The following is an 18,779-nucleotide window of genomic DNA, read 5'->3' on the forward strand; positions in this document are numbered from 1 at the left end:
GCAGCCGAGTCCTCGGGGTGCTACACTATCATTCGGTGGTGTTGAGAAGTCTGGCCCAATCCAGCCCTTGTTCATTTTTATAAGAGTCAGCCTGTCAGCATTTTCAGTTGACAGGTGGATGCGCTTATCAGTTATAATTCCACCAGCGGCACTAAAAACCTGCTCTGATAAAATGCTGGAGGCAGGGCAGGCCAGGACCTCAAAGGCATAGAGAGCCAGTTCATTCCACGTATTCAGCTTGGATACCCAATAATTATAAGGCACAGAGGAATCACAGAGGACGTTGGTAAGGTCGGCAAGGTACTTCCTCAGCATCTTCCAAAACTTTGCACTCCTTGTGAGAGTACACCGCGCCTCAGGGCCTGTGCAATGGAATGGTCTGAGAAAACTCTCCCAGAACTTTGACAGTGTTCCCCTGCCTCGGCTGGATTGGAGTTGTGTCTCTCTCGCCTGTACTCCTTGGTTGTCCAACGAAGTGTGCCCTCTGCCGCCAGCGTTTTCAGATGGGAATTTTTTTAATAGTTCCGCAACAAGGGCCTTCTGGTACAGCCTCATTTTTGTAGACCTGTCCGCCTCAGGAATAAGAGATATAAAGTTCTCTTTGCAGCGTGGGTCTAGAAGTGTCACCAACCAGTAATGACTGTCACCCAAAATTTTGAGAACGCGAGGGTCATGGGAAAGGCAGCGTAACATAAACTCAGCCATGCGTGCCAGAGTACTAACAGGCAAGACTTCCGTGTCCTCACCAAGAGGATGACTGACCATGCTCTCCTCCTCCTCCTCCTCTCTGTCCTCTGGCCATCCACGCGGAACAGACGGTCTGACAGCTGTGCAGGTAGTACTGTCTATAGTGCATGAAACTAGCTCCTGTCCTTCCTCCTCCTCCTCCTCTTCCTCATTGTCACCCAATCCACGTTGGGATGAGATGAGGCTTGGCTGTGTGTAATCACCCTGCATGGTTCCTTGCTCCATCTCATCGTGCTCAGCCTGCAATGCATCCTCTTTGATTGTGAGCAGAGAGCGTTTCAGAAGACAGAGAAGCGTGATGGTGACGCTAATTATGGCGTCATCGCCGCTCACCATCTTGGTGGAGTCCTCAAAGTTTTGGAGGATGGTACATATGTCTGACATCCATGTCCACTCCTGAGGTCTTATGTGTGGAGTCTGAACTGAATACCGACGGCCTTGTTGATGCTAGTACTCAACAACTGCCCTCTTCTGCTCACAAATCCTTCCCAACATCTGCAGTGTAGAGTTCCAATGCGTGGGGACATCACACACCAGTCTGTGAGCCGGAAGCTGCAAATGTTGCTGAAACACGGCAAGGGCGGCGGAAGCTGTAGCTGACTTTCTAAAATGGGCACACAGGCGGCGTACTTTAACAAGCAGATCCGGCAGCTCCGGGTAGGATTTGAGAAACCGCTGAACCACGAGGTTAAGCAAAAGGGCCAGACATGGTACGTGTGAGCTCGCCTCGCCTCAGAGCCGCCACCAGGTTCCGGCCATTGTCACACACGACCATGCCTGGCTGTAGGTTCAGCGGTGTAAGCCACAGATCTGCCTGCTCTTTCAGAGCTGTCTTCAGCATTGTGCGGTTTGTCACCTAAGCATATTAGCTTCAGCACAGCCTGTTGCCGCTTGGCCGAGACCGTGCTGCAGTGCTTCCAGCTTGTGACTGATTTGGTCATTTCGGAGATGGAGGCTGAAGAGGAGGAGGTGCAGAAGCTGTAGACCGTGGGGGCAACCCTGATTGACCTAGGGCCCGCAATCCTTGGCGTCGGGAGGACGTGTTCCGTCCCAAGGTCCGACTGGGTCCCGGCTTCCACTATGTTAACCCAGTGTGCCATCAGCGAGATGTACCGTCCCTGCCCACAAGCACTTGTTCACGTGTCCGTGGTTAGGTGGACTTTCCCGGTAACTGCATTGTTGAGGGCAAGGCTAATGTTTTGGGACACGTGCTTGTGTAATACGGGGATGGAACACCGGGAGAAATAGTGGCGGTTGGGGACCGAATAATGAGGGATGGCCGCCGCCATCAGGTTGCGGAATGCTTCCGTCTCCACGAGCCTAAAAGGCAACATTTCCAGTGCAAGCAGGCATGAAATGTGAGAATTTAGTAGTGTGGCCTGTGGGGCATTGGCTGCATATTTGCGCTTGCGTTCCAAGGACTGGGGTATGGACAACTGAACGTTGCACTGTGACAAGCACATGGACGTGCTTCCTGATGCTGCTACTTGAGAGTGCGCAACGACAGGTGCAGGGCAGGAGGCATCTTCACATGCACCATGGACAGGGGATTGGCTTGCATGCACAACAGCGGAAGAAGCAATGGTGCCACCTGCAGACACTGTTCCTGGACCCTGGGGTTCAGCCCACAAAGTTGGGTGCTTTGCTGCCATGTGCCTGATCATGCTGGTGGTGGTCAGGATGGTTGTTTTTCCACCCCTGCTGATGCTGGCCTGGCAGGTGGTGCAAATGGCCTTTTTGGGGTTATCGGCAGAGTCTTTAAAAAACAACCAGACTCGGGAAGACCTAACAGTTGTACTGGCAACTTCCTTCGTGTTGGTGTTACGGGGAACGGTTGCCTGCCTTCTGTCTGCGGTCACCACACTGCTTCTTCCTGCATGTTGGGGTACTCTGCCTCCCTCCCCCTGTGTGCTGCTGTCCTCGCTAGGCATGTCCTCCTGCCAGGTTGGGTCAGTTACTATATCATCCACCACCTCGTCTTCCACTTCCGCACCCTGGTCCTCCTCCTGACTTACTGGCAGTTGTGTCTCATCATCGTCTACCTCTTGTGACACTTTCCCACCGTCACCTTCGTGTGACCGTGGCTGCTAAACTATTTGGGCATCTCCTCTTGCCCCGCTTCAAGTGGACCGGGCGAGAGGCTCGAATCTATAAATGGAAAAGTGAACAGCTCTTCAGAGTGTCCAAGTGTGGGATCAGTTGTCTCTGGGAACTCGGCATGGTGGGAGGAAGGAGGATCAGGGTGAGGAATATGCGGCTACTGAGACTTGACCGTGTGGAAGACAGGATGGTGGTGGTGGCTAAGTGACTGGAAGCTTTATCCGTTATCCAACCAACAACCTTTTGACACTGCTCTGGGTTCAATAGTGGTGTGCTGCGGTCCCCTAGAAATTGGGACAGGAAGGTCAGGCGAGAAGATGTGGGTGTTTGTTGTGGCACAATTTCAGCTTGCCCACGGCCTTGTCCTCGGCCTCTGCATGCACCATTACCATCACGTCCAATTCCCCGTCCCTTGCCCATTTTAAATGGAGGACAGTATTTTCCACGCTCACTACAAATGACTGAGTTTGGAGCGAACTTATATGTGATCCATGTGACGGAGAAACCAGAGTTTTAAATACCTGGCCTGCAGGTAAGTAGTTTGAATAGCAAACTGCTGTGAATTGCTTCACTGACACACTAAAGGAAATTTTTAATGGAGGCCAGAAATGGCGGTATTTTCTGACAACATATATGTGATCCGTGTGACGGAGAAAACACAGTTTTAAATAGCTGGATTTCTAGCGCTATAATATGGAAAGGACCTGGCTGTATTCTGCAGTGCCAACAAGCAAATGGCGCAGAAAAACAGTGTTCTCTGGATTGCTTTTAAAGCAAATAATGAGGATTAAGATCCAAAGAAAAGTATTCCTGGCCCCTGAGACCTGGGCCTTTGTATAGAAATATCTAACATCAGCAGAAGGCAGAATTGGAATGGAGCCTCTTGTGCTATATGCAGTCTGCTATATACCCTGCCTGCCTGCCTGCCTATATACACTGCCTGCCTGATATCTCTGCAGATGGATTAGTTAGTCCTCAAAAGGACTGTTTGTTAAGATGGATATGTGTAATGTACGTTTTTTCTCCCTACACTGCCTAATACACAAGCAAATCTCTCCCTGACGCAGCAGCATCTCTCCCTACACTGTCTGATTCCGGAATGACTGTGACCAGCATGGCGGCGCCAGGTCTGATATAGACCCGATGACGCTATGCAGCCAGCCAATCACTGTAATGCCACAACCAACATGGCTACGGCATTACAGTGCTTGGCAGGCAATCCCTGCATGTTGATTAGCGCTCTAAAGAGCACCAAACATGCAAGGAGGAGACCCGAGCTCCCGCCGAGCAACCCCAGAAATACTCGGCGAGCGCCAAGCATCTCGAGCAGTGAGATGCTCGGGGGAGCACCGAGCAGTAGCGAGCATGCTCGCTCATCACTTTTTATTACACACTGTGAACAATTATTAGTAAAGTGAGTATTTTGACCATATCATCATTTTTATGCAGATTTTCCAACTCAAAGCTGTATAAACTTGGATGCATATTGGATGAAGCAGATCAGATGATGTGTATTTGTGTAATGAGGTAGCGGTCTAAGGATACAACACTGTTTTATCAAGATGTACAAAATTATTAGGCAGCTTGTTTTCCTCATGCAAAATGGGCCAAAAAATGAGATTTAGCTGACTATGAAAAGTTCAAAATTGTTTCAAGTCTTACAGAAGAATTCAGCACTTGTTACATTTGCTGAGATGTTGGAGTGATCACAGAACCATCAATCGTTTTGATGCAAATAGTTAACAGAGTCACAAAAACAAGTTGAGACAAAAAGATGCACATTAAACTGGCAAAGATTTGAGAAAAATGAAACAAGAAGCGACGAGGAAGTCATTATCCTCATGTGGCAACCTGCTGGAGACCCAGAAGTACAAGGTGTTCAGTGCCTCATCCTTGTATATTTTTTATTTACAAATTGCCATAAGCCCTAACTAAAGGTTCTGTGATTCATAAAAAGGTAATCTTGATTATCTACAGTCATGGCCAAAAGTTTTGAGAATGACACCAAAATTATATTTTCACATGATCTGCTGGCCTCTGGTTTTTATTAGTGTTTGTCTGATGTTTATATCACATACAGAAATATAATTGCAATCATATTATGAGTACCAATAGGTTATATTGACAGTTAGAATGAGTTAATGCAGCAAGTCAATATTTGCAGTGTTGCCCCTTCTTCTTCAAGACCTCTGTAATTCTCCCTGGCATGCTCTCAATCAAATTTTGGACCAAATCCTGACTGATAGCAGTCCATTCTTGCATAATCAATGCTTGCATTTTGCCAGAATTTGTTGGTTTTTGTTTGTCCACCCGTCTCTTGATGATTGACCACAAGTTCTCAATGGGATTAAGATCTGGGGAGTTTCCAGGCCATGGACCCAAAATCTCTATGTTTTGTTCCATGAGCCATTTAGTTATCACCTTTGCTTTATGGCAAGGTGCTCCATCATGCTGGAAAAGGCATTGTTGGGCGCCAAACTGCTCTTGGACGGTTGGGAGAAGTTGCTCTTGGAGGACATTCTGGTACCATTCTTTATTCATGGCTGTGTTTTTAGGCAAGACTGTGAGTGAGCCGATTCCCTTGGCTGAGAAGCAACCCCACACATGAATGGTTTCAGGATGCTTTACAGTTGGCATGAGACAAGACTGGTGGTAGCGCTCACCTCTTCTTCTCCGAATAAGCTGTTTTCCAGATGTCCCAAACAATCGAAAAGGGGATTCATCAGAGAAAATGACTTTGCCCCAGTCCTCAGCAGTCCACTCCCTGTACCTTTTGCAGAATATCAGTCGGTCCCTGTTGTTTTTTCTGGAGAGAAGTGGCTTCTTTGCTGCCCTCCTTGAAACCAGCCCTTGCTCAAAGAGTCTCCGCCTCACAGTGCGTGCAGAAGCACTCACACCAGCCTGCTGCCATTCCTGAGCTAGCTCGGCACTGCTGGTAGTCCGATCCCGCAGCTGAAACAGTTTTAAGATACGGTCCTGGCGCTTGCTGGTCTTTCTTGGGCGCCCTGGAGCCTTTTTGACAACAATGGAAGCTCTCTCCTTGAAGTTCTTGATGATGCGATAGATTGTTGACTGAGGTGCAATCTTTGTAGCTGCGATACTCTTCCCTGTTAGGCCATTTTTGTGCAGTGCAATGATGGCTGCACGTGTTTCTTTAGAGATAACCATGGTTAACTGAAGAGAAACAATGGATACCAAGAACCAGCCTCCTTTTAAAGTGTCCAGTGATGTCATTCTTACTTAATCATGACTGATTGATCGCCAGCCCTGTCCTCATCAACACCCACACCTGTGTTAATGGATCAATCACTAAAACGATGTTAGATGCTCCTTTTAAGGCAGGACAGCAATGATGTTGAAATGTGTTTTGGGGGTTAAAGTTCATTTTCTGGGCAAATATTGACTTTGCAAGTACAGTAATTGCTGTTAAGCTGATCACTCTTTGACATTCAGGAGTATATGCAAGTTGCCATTACAAAAAATGAAGCAGTAAACTTTGGAAAAATTACTATTTGTCTCATTCTCAATACTTTTGGCCATGACTGTATTTATCACCTTATCAGTTTGTGCAGTTTAAAAACACAAGTTTGTGTTGGTCCTTCCTTTCAATTACTGGATTAAAGATTTTATTTAATACTTCTATTAGCCGATCAATTGGGGAAACTCACACACAGAGAAGGAGATAGCTATTATTGGTATGAAATAACTCCTAATGGACAAATGTCTCACAGGAATTTAGCACTGAGCTCTTTCTATTAATGAATATCTCCTTTAGCATAAATCTCATTCATACTGACTTTTGATCTTATATAACCAGCACATAAGGTTAGTAATATTAGTAATCTGATCAGTTAACAACTGGCTTCCCCTATTTTGTGGCTCACTCTGATTATAGTGTGACGCCTCTACTCGAAAAAGCCCTTTAGTTTACCCTGGGAGATGGGGGACTCGGAGTCGGGTCCTGTGATGTAGAGATGGGGTGCAGCCGTGGCCCGGACCTGACCCGTGCTCAGGGCCGTCACATTAAAAAAGGATGGTGTGGGCTGATACGGGTTGAGTGGCTGATTTACGACTACGCCATCTGTGGCACCTGGTGAAGGCCACCAGTGCCGCTGCAGTCCCCTGAGGCACGGTGTTACAGCGGCCAAAGTTATTACTACTCCCCACAGGCAGAACAAGGCCTCAGGGCAGAGGGCCAGGATGGAGAGGGTAGTAGTAGAGGAAGACGGGCACCGCGTCGTGCGGTGTAGCGCAGAATAAACAGTCCGGAGGCCATAGGGGTGAACTTCCAAGGCTTTGCTCACTTTAGAGATGGCAGAAGGAAGGTGACTCCCTGCTCCCCGCGGAGTCCTGCGGTCACCAGGGACGGGGGGTCCGACAACCTCTGAGTAAGTCCAGCATTCAGTCGGGACTCTACACCAGAGTGTTCCTGAACTACAGACCGAATCCTTTCCTGTCCGTGTGTGTGCGAATAGGCCGGGTCTCCCTCTGAACTCCTCTCAGAACAAGGGCACGGGTGGCAGCTCCGCTCCGTCCGATACCCGGTGGGATCCTCTGGGCCTACCGGGCTTTCCCGACCAGGACATGGAGTAGCAAGGTCGGGTGTCGGGGGCCGGTACCCCTCTTGCAGCCGGACTCCCTCTGAATATATCAGGTTGGCGAGGACAGGTGGCGTACTCCGCTCCGTCTGCATCCTGCCTGGGATCCATTTGCTGTGGAGCCACACTCTTAAGCTCCGGGCCTTCTTGGTCCTGGTTCTTGACCAGGTCGAGACATTCCTTGTCCACAACCTACCCCTCGTCCCAAGGCCGGGGCACGAGGGCTGTGTCTCCTTCCGTTGCGGGCCCACCCAGGATCCGCGTTAGGGTGGAAGATCACAGTCCACTCAGCATTTGACAGCATAGAGACAGTCAAAGAGCGATTGAAGGCAGTCAAAGAACCAAGAACCAAAATGGTTCTTTATTAAATATGAAATTTAAAGTGTAACTAGCTTGTAAGTCCTCCAGCCTCACCCACTAACTGGTTCCCCTAACTCTTGGTTCCCCAGTCTCCCTGTAACCAGGGGAACAGCACCTAGTGCATACTAGCCCCCTCTGGTGGAGAAATGTGGTGTTGGATGCAAAGGTTGGGTCACGACTATCATACTTTTCTTACCTCAGAGGAGGAACACTGCACTCCATTAGAGAAGTGCAGCATCCCTGTGGCGGTCGAACCCTCAGGGGCGCCACAATAGTATCACAAAGCATTCAGTAATTGGTGTGGCCATGGACCAACACCTCATTGATTAATGTTACGCTGTGGGCTACAACAAAATAGCCGCGTTCTTCTCCCACAGCTGTGACCTGGACAGCCCAGGGGTTGTGCCCAGGTCACAGCTAGAGGCAGGAGAACAAGCCTCAATACAAGAGATGCGGTCGTTGTCCAACCGCAAGCTCTTATACCCAGGGGCTGCCGTATTTGAGGTGTGTAAGTGTCGTGCTCAGACACTTACACACCCCCAAATGCAAAAGGCAGTCCCCAGTGTCTGAAGTAAAAATTCATAAATAAACTATTAAAGTAGTTCATATAATTTAGTATTAAAAATAATTGATTATATATTCAATAATTATTAATACAAAAATAAAATTTACAGCACCTTCCCTTAAAATATTCAGGTTTATTAACTTTTGGATTGAACGACAGCAATGTAGTTGTTCAATAATAAATTTCATCATCAAAAATACAAGTTGTCTAATAATTGTACACACAGTGTAGGGCAGAGAATTTTCAATACAAACAATGTAAATGGTAAAATCTGAACATTGGTTTATTGAAAAAAAGCACAAAAAATCTATATACATATTTGTACCCATGTATTGATCAACGATAACAAAAAAATATTACTGGCAATGAGAAAAATGTGCTGCTATCAGTCTCTGCCCTAAGGTATTCAACAATTAATGTAGCAGTAGATCTTTTGCTTTCTCTAGATGGTCTTGGGAAAATAATTGCTAGAGTCTAATTAGTTTCTATGGGAAGCACATAGTTTTTGTTAGTCTGGTAACTTGTAGAACTGTTTTCCCAACTTTGCCATCTCAGAGTTTTGTTTACAGTGAGCCTCCTTGATAGGACGTAGAGACCACTCGATATTTTATGAGACAACACTGTGCATGGACTAGGTCTTCTCCAACTGCTAAATAAAACCGTGTAGTGCTCACAAGATGCTTACTTTAGCTCGAAAAACTCAATAATCTTGGCTATATGAAGTAAATATGAGTTTCATGATGAGTATGTGTGGGCAGATTTTTGCAGTTCAACTGGGTCATCGTAACAGAAATGTGACAGCTTGTCTAGCTGGACGAGCTCTATGAGAGAGATCAACATTTTAGCACATACAATAGTGGCGATTGCGTTGAAATTTCTGACTATAAGAACCTGAGAGCAAACACAGCTGCAGCAATGACGAATTGTCATGTTCCACGTGGAGAGTTGAAATGTCTACAAAAAGGATTTATAATAATGGTGTGAATTGCTGAAGAGGAAATGGAGCAAAGATTTGTTTATACACAGTAATAGTATGAAATTGTGTACTGTGATTAGCTAAGTGGTTAACATGGAGGAATGAGTAGCTAAAAAGGGAAGAATACAGAATTAGTAATGTACACCTGTCATGAGACATCTTTCTAAAGGGCACTTCCAAGGATTTAACTGGGGGTGAAAAAAATCCAATTGTACAACCTCCAAAACCAAAGTCAAGAAGATGTTTATGGTGATGGAAAGGTGGCTCCATGTGTATATAAGCCTTTGGGCATCAGAATATGTCCTCTTTCACATGGCAGCATTTCAGTATTTGCATCAGTATAAGTGGAAGCCAAAACTAAAAGTGGGTCCAAAAACAAAAAAGGTACAAAAGTCTACTATATAATTTTATGTTGTAGCTGATTTTGGCTTACAAATACAGATGCAAAATCACTGATGGACAAAAGGGCCCCTGTGCAAGAACAACATATGGGCTCTTTACAGTCCAATAGTGCATCATAATGAACAATTCCACCTGTTTTTGAGGAAGAAATTGGCCCCTTACATCTAGGATCTTTGTACGGCTGCACAGGTTGCATCAATGATGTCATGTGAATGAGGTCTAAAAGTAGCTCTCCTGACTATCAACAGTTGACCTGACAAGAGTGCAGTATTTTTTGTCCAGGCTACCATGGGGTTCCCAAGTCTATTTCCCCAGCATCTGTCCGGTTTGACTTGGTTCTGATGCCAGCCCAAGCACCATGTAAGAAGGACATCATCCCAACAGAGGGCTTTCCTTATCTAGGGACATCACCCATCAAATATATAGTGCAACAGGCATCCCAAACTCCATTTGCAATGAAGAGCGTAGAGTTAAAAGTCTGAATGTCCAATAGGTTTTTAAGGAATCAGAATATATAGAGCTCATGAATATGGAGGACTAGATGGCAGCAGGTTTACTAGTCCTCTAGTGATAATCTCCTATATAACAGTGATTTTATCAAAACTACAGCAAGCCGTCATGAAAGTGACACATAGCTGGAATCAGAGACTCTGTCTCTACATTATGCTGCTCTCAGATTAGGTATAAAACACCTGGTGACATGTTCCCTTTAAACACCAGCACCTGTAATAGTTTGAATAAAAAACATCACAGAGCTTTTAGATTTATTTTTTAACAACATTAAACAATTATTCTTAACCACATTCACAAAGAGTTGCCCATGTCCTATGACCGGTTGTTGCTTAATGCATCCGGCAGCCCCTGCTGTTAGTAGCCGGCTTGAGGACTTTCTTTTCTGCTTTTAATGGCACGTACTTCCACCAGCTGTGACATCTGAAAAAAAGGAGAAAAGTAGAAGTAACCAAGAAAGAAAAAAAATCACCCTAAATAATAATAAGGGAGAGAGGAGGGTGTTCCTCTCGCCATATAGACAGAAGGTAAGCCCACCAAGCTGTACACCCTTTATACAGCCCATTTAACCTCTCCTCTAACCTCCCTTAAAGTGCAAAGGATCCCTAGGACCATTACTTGCCATTTCCTATATTATTTAACCCTTTCAGTCCCTGACCCCCTCACTATACTCTTCAGTGCGATCTACACTCCAGTCTCACTTGTGTGAGGTGCCCCCTCCAGTCTCACTTGTTGTCAACAGCATATGTGGCACCCCAGGGGTCTGGTTTCCACAGTAACAAGCAATGTTATGTCTGAGAGCAGGTGGGAGGTCTCTTGGTCAGGGATCCTATGCATGCCACACCTCCTGCCCAGTCCTGGGAGGGGAAGGACTTCCCCTATATAAACCTGGGGCTGAGGCAGGGTTAGGGAGTTCAGAGGGAGAGTTCAGCCAGGAGGGCTGGCAGGGAGCTGTGGCTCCGGCTGGGCCCAGCTCCTGGGCCCTGCCAGAAGTAGAGACAGAGAAGCAGCATAGGAATAAACAACAGGAGCTCTGTGGGAGCAGTGTTACAAGGAGTCAGGGGCTGGCAGCTGCAGAGCTCGCCCTGACTGAGAAGATTTCTTACCGGACCCGGAGTCCGAGGCTGTGGGGACTAACTCCTACCCAGCAGCAGAATCCGTCAGGCAGGGGATTTCAGGTCCTCTGGCCAAGAAGCCCGAAGGCACGGTCACACGCATGGGACCAGCACCGCCGTCGTGGAGCGGAAGCTACTAGAAGGCCCCGAGTCACCGGCCATACGGGTGAGCACTACACGGTACACTCAGGGACGTGGGCTACTTATACCGCCTCTAGCAAGGTAGCCAGAAGAGTACAGTTAGTTTGGGAGGCCTACAACTCCGCCTGGCCAGGGGAGATCCCATCTGCTCAAGGACTGACCAGGCCCCAATCGCTAGCCAGTACTCCGGGAGGGTCTGTCTTTGTCACCAGTAAAGACCCTGAACTACACCGTACCGTCTCCGAGTGGTTCCTGCTACCCCCATCATCCACGTCGGCTGCCCTGAGGCCATACCCCTCCCGCTGGGGGTTATACCATCTACGCTGCACTATCCTACCACCGGCCTCAGTGGTCTGCCCTGCAGCGGCAGCTCCATAGCTGCATTCAACGGGTGGCGTAGTCGTCCTACATCTACTGCTAATACAGCGCCACTTAGTCTGACTCCCTGGGCACGGACCGGATCACCGCCACGAGACTACAACCCTCAAGAGATCCGGCTCCGGGTAAGCTCCCGCGTGCGCAACGCAGCGCGACACCGGCCCAGGGGCGCGTCAACTTTTGGCGTAGTCGGCAGGATCTCGTGCCCGCAACCACCGGGTACTGCGTGCCTGAAAAAGACTGTTCAAACTTACCTGTGGTGAAGATTCCCGCCATCCGGCGCCATCTTCCGCTTCCTTCCCGCCATCGGTGGAGTTTTCCCGCCATCCGGCGCCATCTTCAGCCTTCTTCCCGCCATACGTGGAGTTTTCCCGCCATTGGACGCCATCTTGAGGACGCCGGTCGGGAAGAAGAGGGGCGTGGACTCCGAAAGCGCGCGAGAACTGAAGCCCCGCCTCACGTCCGGACGTTGCGTAAGGTCCTGGAAGGAGCCCAGCAGACGCCGACGTCACAGGAGCGCGACGGAAGGTCCTCAACCCTGACGATCCACTGCGGAGCCGCGGCCTACGGAAGAGGATCATCGCAAGGTAGGCCACGGTCCACTAGGGGGGAGAAGGATGCCGGATACGGAGGAGAGCTTCACTGCTTCAACCCCCGCCAGCGCCACCGCTGTTGCGGTCATGCCTTTCACCATGCCCTATATCCCGGGGGCAGCCTGGCTACCCCAGTACTCAGGGGAGTCACATACCCTGCATGACTTTAGAGAAAAGCTGGATAGCCTCTTCCAGGTGTACCCCCTCACAGAGGAGCAAAAAGTGAGCATCCTGGTGGCCCAATTAACCGGGGCAGCCCAAAGGGAGGTAAAGTCCTGGCCACCTGGGAGGAGGACTGTCGCAGAGATACTAACCCAGCTAACCGAGGAGGAGCTGCAGTACTACCAATACGAGGAAAGCCAAGAGGACCCGGACGGGTCTGAGGACTACCCTCAGGAGGGAGCACAAAGAGGACATAGCTACTGAAGGGAAGTAGCGTGAATAAAGAGCTGTAAATAGTTACCCGTAAGGGTACAAGGACTGCTGCTAATTAAAATATGGTCCCCGTTGGGATTAGTGAATTGTTCCCCGTGTGTCCCCTATCCCTTACCAGGCTGAAGACTGTGAGCAGCCAATCCTTATCCCCACTGGCCGAGGACTGAGAGCGGCCATATCCTGTAAATAATTATGTGTTTCTAGTTATTTATAGGAGTCCATGGTGGATTTACCGGGAATCCATTGTGTATAGTTGGAGCGTAACCCAGGACGGACTAAAGACTGTTAAGGACTTGGGGCAGGACAGACCCCTACCTGGTTACGTCTCCCTGTTTTGGTGAAATGGACACCTTTGTTTCTTCAAAGACTGCACCCGGTTGCGGACACGCCGTAACCATCTTATTGTGTTTTTCTTATTGTATTATTATTGTTTATACCTTGTTATGTTTTTCTAAAAATATGTTTAGTCCCGGAGTACTAAATTTCACTAGGGGGGAATGTGGCACCCCAGGGGTCTGGTTTCCACAGTAACAAGCAATGTTATGTCTGAGAGCAGGTGGGAGGTCTCTTGGTCAGGGATCCTATGCATGCCACACCTCCTGCCCAGTCCTGGGAGGGGAAGGACTTCCCCTATATAAACCTGGGGCTGAGGCAGGGTTAGGGAGTTCAGAGGGAGAGTTCAGCCAGGAGGGCTGGCAGGGAGCTGTGGCTCCGGCTGGGCCCAGCTCCTGGGCCCTGCCAGAAGTAGAGACAGAGAAGCAGCATAGGAAGAAACAACAGGAGCTCTGTGGGAGCAGTGTTACAAGGAGTCAGGGGCTGGCAGCTGCAGAGCTCGCCCTGACTGAGAAGATTTCTTACCGGACCCGGAGTCCGAGGCTGTGGGGACTAACTCCTACCCAGCAGCAGAATCCGTCAGGCAGGGGATTTCAGGTCCTCTGGCCAAGAAGCCTGAAGGCACGGTCACACGCATGGGACCAGCACCGCCGTCGTGGAGCGGAAGCTACTAGAAGGCCCCGAGTCACCGGCCATACGGGTGAGCACCACACGGTACACTCAGGGACGTGGGCTACTTATACCGCCTCTAGCAAGGTAGCCAGAAGAGTACAGTTAGTTTGGGAGGCCTACAACTCCGCCTGGCCAGGGGAGATCCCATCTGCTCAAGGACTGACCAGGCCCCAATCGCTAGCCAGTACTCCGGGAGAGTCTGTCTTTGTCACCAGTAAAGACCCTGAACTACACCGTACCGTCTCCGAGTGGTTCCTGCTACCCCCATCATCCACGTCGGCTGCCCTGAGGCCATACCCCTCCCGTTGGGGGTTATACCATCTACGCTGCACTATCCTACCACCGGCCTCAGTGGTCTGCCCTGCAGCGGCAGCTCCATAGCTGCATTCAACGGGTGGCGTAGTCGTCCTACATCTACTGCTAATACAGCGCCACTTAGTCTGACTCCCTGGGCACGGACCGGATCACCGCCACGAGACTACAACCCTCAAGAGATCCGGCTCCGGGTAAGCTCCCGCGTGCGCAACGCAGCGCGACACCGGCCCAGGGGCGCGTCACATACATGTCAAACTGGCCCGTGGGCCAAATCTGTCCTTCAGGGTGGTTTTATTTGGCCCATGACACCAGAACCACCACCCCTATGTGGGACCATTATTCTGTATTGAAGACTATGTGGAGCCCATTATACTGTATGGAGCACTATGTGGGGCTCTGTATACTGTATGGAGGACTATGTGGGGCCATTATTCTGTATGGAGCACTATTTGGGACCCATTATTCTGTATGGAGGACTATGTGGGGACCATTATTCTGTATGGAGGACTATGTGGGACCCATTATACTGTATGGAGGACTATGTGGGGCCATTTTTCTGCATGGAGGATTATGTGAGGCCCATTATTCTGTATGGTGGACTATGTGGGGCCATTATTTTGTATGGAGGACTTTGTGGAACCCATAATACTGTATTGAGGACTATGTGAGGCCCATTATTCTGTATGGAGGACTATGTGGGGATCATTATTCTGTATGGAGGACTATGTGAGGCCCATTATACTGTATGGAGCACTATGTGAAGTCCATCATTCCGTATGGAGGACTATGTGAGGCCAATTGCAATGTATGGAGGACTATTTGGGTCCATTATTCTGTATGGAGGAGTATGTGAGGCTCATTATATTGTATACTGGTTGGCCAGTGACTTTATCCAAGTTTTTCATTTTGGCCCCCTGTGTGTTTGAGTTTGATATCCCTGCTCTACAGTCAAGTGGAATCCATCTCTAACAGCCAAGATGGATTGCAGGAAATGTCTAAATGAATAGCGGCAAATTGCAGGTTTTCAGTAGCAGGCAAGTCATTGGACAATGGCAGGCAAAATGCATGCTGGGAAGTGAGGGAAAGGAAGTTAATGCTGTCAAAATCCTGATGAAGGAGAACCATCCACGAGAAATTGAATGGCAAGCTACAGAGCAGAAGAATCAGGAGAGTTCTTGGACATATTAGACTAGTGTGTGTAGATGGTCCTGAAGAGTATAGAGAGAGGACCATGGACTGGTAGGGCTCATATGATAGTATGATTTCCTAATTGTCTATTTATCTCTTTATCATATGTGACAATGTTGTCTTAGAGTACAGTCCGCAGTTAAGACCAGGGCTGAAGACCATGCTGTATTTGTTGTAAAAGATTAAGGAACGGAAACGGAGCTCAGCACCGCTGAACAGGTCATGATTTATCGCTTCTTCATAGACATCAATGAAGCAATTAGAACAGGAACAATCCAACAAATACACCTAAGATGTCTTTTCTAAACAATTGTATACTTTCCTCCTTTCTACTTCACATCGGATTGCTCTCCTTATTTTATAACACTTGTTAACGGGTTTCTCTTTAGCATCAGCATTATCTACTTTATTACTTTATCGAGGATAAAAGAACCTACTTTATGCAGGAAGCTTCACGGGACTTGTAATGTGATTATAAACCTCTTGTGTTCTGTAAGTCGTAAAACTATCGCACTGCAGAAACCTTGTAAATGTCCCCATGATAATACTTAGCCCGGCGGGTTAATGATGGCCGACATTGTGTGTCATTGAATGTCCCTGACCAACGCAATAGTGAATCAGCAGCACTTATCACGTGCCACATAAAACTGTTTTGCATGGAAATTGCCGATGATGGTGGGGTGAGATTTTTTTTTCTTTTTATAGAGATGGTGCGAGCAAGAAACCTTTAATAAGTCCAAGGTCAGTAGAGCAATCAGGATGTGATTACACAGCGAGAGCGTAGCCGAAATGAAATACACTTTATAAGTGAGGTCTGCAGAGAGTGATGGAACAGGCTCTTTCTGCAGCATAAAAGTCATTTATAACTAGATTTTCTCAAGGAAGAAACCTGTTTATGCCTAATATATGGCTTCCTATCTGGTTGTGCTGCTTCTGAACAAGCATTCACTCATCATCTGCTATTCATTAAAAACCTGATTCCATCAAGTGCTCCGGCCCAGTGCCGCTTCCTACAATGCCTTTCACTGTGGGGATGCACAGATAACAGAGAAAACCTATGGCTCTGTTTTGAGAAAGAAGAGAAAGACTCCCATCGGTGTGTGCCGGTTTTGTCTTTTAGTGCCAGGCTGCTCCAAGATAAAGAAGAGAATAAAACTCCAGGGTGTCCCTGAAGAGCATTTTCTCATTGTTAGTGCCCAACTTGTATTATCAGCTTTCAGAAACCTCCAACATACAGAATATAACAATCTAGTGTAAAAATGAACTCTGTCTAGGATCTTCTATATTTATCAGTATAATAATTGTAACCAGAAATGGCCTCAAAATATTATTTTCTTTAAAAAAAAAAAAGAAAAAAAAATACTAAGTCGGCACTGGTTATTTTTCTTGAATGCATCTTAAAGAGTATCTACACATAATGTTTTTTTTCATAAATTATTATACAGATAAGAAACTTTTCGATGTATATTGTTAGAGAAAAATGCCTTTTACCTGACTTAGTTGCTTCTAGTAATGAGCGAGCACAAAAGTGCTCGGGTGCTCGACCCCAGCAACGAGCCCAATGTAAGTCAATGAGAAACTCAAGCATTTTTCCAGCGGCCATCCCAGGAGGTCTGGAGGGGGCCTATAAATTGGCTAAATCAGTGCTCAAATGATATGGAAACAGCATGGGGAAGACCCCTGGAAGCATCTGACTCCCAGGTCACTGCTGTCAACAACGTTGTCGGAGGCATTAAGCCACTTTTACGGACTCACAATAAAACATACAAAAAATAAACCAAAATGGATTTTCCTGGGAAATATGTTAAGGCACATTCTTTCCAGGGAAATGAATTGTATATAAGGCAAAATAAATAACCAAAAACAAATATACTCCTCTACACCTTGGGCTATGTTCACACGTAATGTTTTGATGCGTTTTTGCACTGCTTTCGACTGTGAAAAATACATTCTGTCAACAACTTTGCAGAGGTGTGCGGTTTGTCACTTAAGCACATTAGCTTCAGCACAGCCTGTTGCTGCTTCGCCGAGGCAGTGCTGCAGTGCTTCCAGCATCCAACTGATGTATTCATTTCGGAGATGGAGGCTGAAGGGGAGGAGGTGCACGAGCTGTAGAATGTGGGGGAAACCCTGATTGACCCAGGGCCCGCAATCCTCAGTGTTAGGAGGACATGTTCCATCCCAAGGTCCGACTGGGTCCCGGCTTCCACTATATTAACCCAGTGTGCCGCCAGTGAGATGTACCGTCCCTGGTAACAAGCACTTGTCCACGTGTCCGTGGTTAGGTGGACCTTCCCAGTAACTGCATTGGTGAGGGCACGGCTAATGTTCTGGGACACGTGCTTGTGTAAGGCGGGGACGGCACGCCGGGAGAAATAGTGGTGGCTGGGGACCGAGTACCGAGGGACTGCCGCCGCCAAGAGTTTGCAGAAAGATTCTGCCTCCACGAGCATAAAAGGCAACATTTCAAGTGCAAGTATTCAAGAAATATGTCAGTTTAGTATTGTGGCCGGTGGAGCGTTGGCTGCATATTTGCGCTTGCGTTCAAAGGACTGGGATAGTGACAACTGACCGCTGCGCTGGGACAAGGACATAGACATGATTGCTGATGGTGGTGGTTTCAAGCGTGCAACGAGAGGTACAGGGCAGGAGGCGTCTTCGCCTGCACCATGGACAGGGGATTGGCGTGCACGCACAACAGCGGAACAGGCAGACACTGTTTCTGGACCCTGGCATTCGGCCCAACTACTCAGGTGCTTTGCTGTCATGTGTCTGAACATGCTGGTGGTGGTCAGTCTGGTAGTTTTGTTGACCCTGCTGATGCTGGCATGGCAGATGTTACAAATAGCCTTTTTGGGGTTAACTTGAGAGTCTTCAAAAAAGAGCCAGACTTGGGAAGACCTAACAGTTGGACTGGCAACTTCCCTCATGTTGGTGTTCCGGGGAACAGTTGCCCGCCTTGTGTCTGTGGCCACCCTACTGCTGGTCCCTGCCTGATAGGGTGCTACGCCTCCCTCCCCCTCTTTGCTACATGCGATCTCCTCTTGCCCCGCTTGAAGTGGGCCGGACAAGAGGCCCGAATCTATAAATGGAAAAGTGAACAGCTCTTCGGAGTGTTCAAGTGTGGGATCACTTGTTTCCGGGCTCTCGGCATGGTGGGAGGAAGGAGGATCAGGGTGAGAAATATGTGGCCAGACTCACGGCTACTGAGACTGGACCGTGTGGAAGACAGGGTGGTGGTGGCTAACTGATTATCTTCTATTCTACCATCAACCTTTTCACACTGCTTTGGCTTCAATAGTGGTGTTCCGTGGCCCTCTACAAAGTGGGACAGGAATGTAGCGAGAAATG

This window comes from Phyllobates terribilis, unplaced genomic scaffold, assembly GCF_046119375.1.
Source record: "Phyllobates terribilis strain yellow unplaced genomic scaffold, ASM4611937v1 Scaffold_5__5_contigs__length_657084704, whole genome shotgun sequence".
Lineage (NCBI taxonomy): Eukaryota > Metazoa > Chordata > Amphibia > Anura > Dendrobatidae > Phyllobates > Phyllobates terribilis.